The sequence below is a fragment of the Nicotiana tabacum genome, chromosome 9, assembly GCF_000715075.1.
Source record: "Nicotiana tabacum cultivar K326 chromosome 9, ASM71507v2, whole genome shotgun sequence".
In the NCBI taxonomy this organism is placed as follows: domain Eukaryota; kingdom Viridiplantae; phylum Streptophyta; class Magnoliopsida; order Solanales; family Solanaceae; genus Nicotiana; species Nicotiana tabacum.
Window position 1 is genome coordinate 123,785,402 of NC_134088.1, and position 6,000 is coordinate 123,791,401.

Genomic DNA, 6,000 nt, shown 5'->3' on the forward strand with positions numbered 1-6,000 from the left:
ATAGAGGATACATAATACCTCGGAAAGAGAGTCATCCTAGCCCTGACCGCATGCCACGTATCATAGATCATCCTGAAACATGTAAAGTAAGTGGGACCCTGGAGGTGCTTTATTTACTCCTAAAACATTTGATACTTCAAAAATAGATTCATAGCATACTAGATTCAAATGATCTATTTTTATCAACTCATAGAATTTATAGAAAATCTAAATCATTTGAACAAAAATTAAATAAACAACCTTTTACATGCTACAACCTTTAGCAATTTAACATCAATCTTTAAAAGATACCACAAGTTCTATTATGTTCATCAATTTCCCAAAAGAAGTACTTTTCATGAAAACTTATATTTAGCACTCAAATATGTATACTCTTGTAAATACGTAAGTTTTGACAAAAACTTATAACATTTACCTTGAGTGTCATTTTGCCAACAATATTTAAAATAAAATTTTATAAAATGGCATGACACTACATATGCAACATAATATTCTAGTACATGGAGATATTCGTACTTTTTTGTCCCCACAAGCACGAAAGCACATTTGCAAACAACTTAAGTATTAACTCGAAATATGCTTTTAGAGAAAGTCCTTCAAGAAGAGTAAGTTTTAATCAACTTACCTCGCTTTTAATTTATTAATATTCACAAGCCTTCAATCCTCCTCCATTATTCCAATGTTGATTAAAATGCTCAACATCACCAACAAGTCGATATCTACAATTAGATATCCTAATTACATCAAAGTATGACCTAAGATATTGATCAATATCCATATATGACTCATAAGTTGGCTACAAGCCTCCAACTTTACTATTCATCGTCTTTCATAATCAACACTTGCAAAATATACAATGCGGGTGATTACTTAGTTGATCACTTCCAACTTTTGCTAACAAATAACGCCATAGGTTCATTGTATTCATTAGTTTCATCGCCAAGATTAATACTCATCTTCTCTCTTATATCCTCAAAAGTACTATTCATGCCATGAACTAGAATTTTATAATCTAATCTTTCAACCATTAAAACTTGTAATAAATGCTTCAAATGCTTCTAACTACTCATAATAAACGAGTTTGAAGCATTGAAATTACCTCCAGTAGCTCAATCTTGAAAAATCACAACTTTGGTGATTTTAGTATTCTTGAGGATTTGATGATGAAATATAGCATTTGGATGCAAGAGTAATGTTATAACTCATGTATATTGAGTAAGAATCAACCCAAAACTTCATTAACAACTTACCTTGGTTGATTGGACTTGATTTGAGCTTAAAATCGCCCCTTCACCTCAAGAACCCTAACCCCCAATATCCCAGATTTCTAGGTTTCGGACGTGGCCTCGGATGCTTCACATCCCCAGTTCACTCCTATTCGAAGCTCGGACGCGGACCTGGATGCTATGGCAGCACTTCACTGCCAGCCATTCTTTCGGACGCGGCCCCGGATGCTTTGCATCCGCAAACTCCTCTTTCAGCCTTTGGTAATTTGGTCATAACTTCTTGTATGAATGTCCAAATGACAAACGGTTTAAAGAGTTAGAGACTAGACTCAAAGATTGTTAATTTGATAGGTTGTCAATCACATAACTCTTTATACATATGTAGATATGCTCATCCAAAGTTTGGTCTTGTGCGTACTCATTTGGAACTTTAGTCTATCATGTAATTTCCAACTTGACTTAGACATAGGGCTTTCCTTAGACCCCACATCACTTATAATATGCCTCTTACAATTATTATCATATCCAATTGATATGTATCATATTAATAGCCCTCGTCTGCACATAAAATAATATAATTAGCGCACATCAACTTTCTTAATAGCGCTTAAGTACTTTGAAATATTCCGTGGTGATACAAGAGCAGAAGGCAGGAACTCGACGAAATCGACGAACGAGAAGATATGTCATACATAAGAATGGTCGCTCAAAAACAATAAGCAGAACGCTATTACAACAAGAAAGCAAAGGTCTGACCGCTTAAAGTCGGGGACTACGTACTGAAAGCCAAAACTAAAGCGAGCAAAGACCCCGGTAAGGCAAGCTGGGAACGAATTGGGATGGTCCGTACAAAATCACAACCAAAGAAAACAAGGGTTCATTCCAACTAGAGACAATGGAAGGAAAGCTACTATCAAACAACTGGAACACCAGCCACCTAAAATACTTCAACTTCTGAGAGACAAAGCGTCCCCCGAGTCGTACTCGTTTTTCCTCACTTGAGTTTTATTCCATTTGGGTTTTCTCGAGGAGGTTTTTAACGAGGAGGAGAAGGGAACACTTCGAGTTGAAGTACGCGAGGGTAGGATCGTTGTTACTCTTTCATTGATCGACTTCTCAATACGCTCCAAGTCAACCAATGAAGGGGCTAGGTAGAATGGGACTGGGACTGGAACGCCAAGCAATGCCTAAAATCTATAATTTTCTCCAAATATGTAACCAAAGCAACAATGTCAAAGCAATAAAAAACTTACGTTTATCAGGACACCTTTTTCGTATTAAGGTTATGTTCGACATCGCTCGAACAAACACCTACCGGCCCTCGGCCGTGACTTAACGAAAGGTTATGTTCGACCTCGCTCGAACAAACACCTCGGTCGTGACTTAACGAAAGGTTATGTTCGACCCCGCTCGAACAAACACCTACCGGCCCTCGGTCATGATTTAACGAAAGGTTATGTTCGACCCCGCTCGATCAAACACCTATCGGCCCTCGGCCGAGACTTAACAAAAGGTTATGTTCGACTAAGCTCGAACAAACACCTACCGACCTCGTCCGCAACTTAACGAAAGGTTATGTTCGACGATGCTCGAACAAACACCTACTGGCCATCGGCTGCGAGTTAACAAAAGGTTATGTTCGACTAAGCTCGAACAAACACATATCGGCCCTCAGTCGCTATTTAACGAAAAGTTATGTTCGACCCCGCTCGATCAAACACCTACCGGCCCACGGTCGGGACTTAACGAAAGGTTATCTTCGACTAAGCTCGAACAAACACCTATCGGCCCTCGGCCGCAACTTAACGAAAGGTTCTGTTTGACAAAGCTCGAGCAAACACCTACCGCTCCTCGGCCACGATTTAAAGAATGATTATGTTCGAACTCATTTGAACAAACACCTATTGTCCCTCGGCCACATCTCAACAAAGAAACGCACGCGACCTAAGAACATTCGACTCCAAGGCCACGACCAGCTAAAAGATAACAACTATTAGAAGGACAAGAGTGAAATGAGCAAACAACAGAAGCAAACAATATATACAAGTACAGAAAACAAACCACATGAATGGAAGATGATGTAAGGAACAACTTTGATATTTCACACTTAAACCGTTTATAAAGTCTCGTGAAGACGCCGGCAAAACTACACAAAAATTGGGGTAGAAAACTACTGGTCGTCGCCATTACAGCCTTCAGCGCCCTCGCCAGCTCGATCTTCAACATCATCACCACCCTGACCACCAACACCCTCACCATCTTGGCCCCTAGTGCCCTTTCCATCCCCGACCAGAGGGTATACAGAATCATACGGGGCCTCGGCCTCGAGGCAATCTATAGCATCCTCATCGCCCTCATCTTCCTCACCAGGACGAGGAGTAGCCGGATAATAACCACACACAATCCGAGCCTTGCGAGCTTTGGCACGAGCACCCTTAAAGTTTGTAGCAGAAACGGATCCCGCTACATGCAACTCGCGAAGCATATACAGTTGGGCTTCGGTAGAACCCACACCTCGTACAAATCACAAGGAATGTTGGGAAAGCTGGAAATCGCAGATGAAGAGGGCCGATCAAGTAGTTTGGCCTTTTCGACCTCCAAAGTAGCAACTCGATCGTAAATATCAGAGGTCTCTTTCTCTAACTCCCCAATCCTTTCATCGAGCCGCTCTTCTTTGAGCCTTGCCGTCATTAAATCATTTTTATCACTCGGAACGGAGAGTCCGGATCACCACCTCAAGGGACTCCGCTTTCCTCAAAGCCTCCGACTATGCAAACTCCGCCTTCTCTAGCTCACCTTACTTCTCAACGACCTCGCCACTAAGAGCCTTCGCCCTAAACTGACATTCCTCAAGTTGGCCTTCCAGCAAGACTACATGATCTTGAATATCACTGCACTGGGCTTCGACCCCCCTGCTAAGCTTGAGCTCTTCCTCCTTATTCCTCAACGTCCCCACTAGGACGCTGCACTTCCCCACTACCCACACCAGCTCCTCATCTCTTGCCTTCAAGTCCTCCATCAGTTGGCGCACATCGTCGCCTTCACGAAGCCGGCACATCGTATTCAAGCGAGACGTCGTCCTCATCAATTAGCTAATAAAGTTAGGGGCAGGAACTGCAGAACGAATGGAGACGTGCTCCCGAGTTATGGTAGCCGGGGTCGATATCAGAATAGAAGATGTTGTAGCCGTAACATGAGCCGAAGTCGATGAGGCAACAGCCACCTTACGGAAAGAAGGCACTGGTACCCAGCTCCTACGAGAACCCATACCTGAGAAAAAGTAAGTACTAAATCAGAAAAACGAATCCGCATATAATAGGAGACGGAGTAGCCACGATAAAAGAAAGGAAATTACTAGTTGAAGGGAGAACATGCCCGAATTTCTTGAAAAAACTTGGCCAATAACGGATCCCTACGATGTGAGTGAGGAGTCGCTCGACCCAGTCACAAAATATGAGAAGCTAGAGAAGGAGGTTGACTGTTGGCTACAAAAGGGAAAACAAAAAATCACCAATCAAAGTTCAGAATCAAAAGTAAAAGCAAAAGGAAACAGGGCATTCACGAGTGTAGTTCCAAGATTCGGGGAAGCCATTGACGTTGGCCACAATGTCCTCGGTCCTGACAAAGAAGAAGTTAACCCACAACCGACGGTTAGCTTTGTCGTCCATTTTTACCACCAAGCACTTGCCTCCTCGGTGGCAATGGTTCAACATCATCTCCCTATAAAAGCCATGGGCGAATAGGTGTATCAAGTGCCGTAGCATTAGTTTGACCCCGGCTACCTCGGCGAATTTGGTCAACGTCTTAATCACCTAACGTACGGTGCAAGATGAGCCAGGGAAACACCGTAGTGGCGACAAAATTCCTTCACTAACGGGAGGAGAGGGAGAGAATAGCCGATGAGGAAGGGATAGACATAGAGGGTGCAGTACCCAGGGCGGTGTACCTGTACCACGTCCCCCTCGGCCGGGATCAACTCAGCATGGTTGGGAAGGCCAAATTTGGCCTTGAGCTCCGCCAATTCTTTAGGCGTCATCATTGATTTAAAAATTCCAGGTGCAGCATCTGGTACTTTGGTAAGATCGGACCTGGAATCGGGATTACGCGTGATTATCTCCTCTACTGACGGGAATTTTTCGTCCTCAGCAATGGCAGAAGCACCTTCCCCGTGAGAGGGAAACACCACTGCCGAGGGAGAAACACGACTTCCCTAACCTGACTCAGAAGGTACATTAGACATGATTCAATGTAAGGAAGAAAAGCATCAAACGATAGGGAGTAAGAAACAATGTAAGTCACTGGAACAGAGAAAAGAAGTTCGGAGGAGAAGAGAAGGAAGAGAAAGGTATGGGATTTCGAAACAACAAAAAATTTAAACTTCAAAATCGTGTCCAAATACCTCTATTTATAAAGGTCATGGCACCAAAACCAAAACCGGATCATCATAATTGGCACCGGAACTGAAGCGGCAGGTCTAATCAGAGGTCACACACGAAACAAAGCGACACATCGGGAATATACATCATAATGATGCATGACATCATGACGTCATCCTAACTCATGGGCAAGATAACTCCAGCAAATCACCCGAAAAAATCGAAGCATTTGAAATGTGCGGCCACGGAGGACCACACTGCCTATTCGCCGCAACCACCATGACCTGCGTAGCTCACTCGATTAGCTCGTCCACAAACAACATGATCCGCTCATCGAACCCGCCCGTGAAGCCGGCCTCAATAAATGGAGGGACTAACTGTATGGGTCAAAATCTATC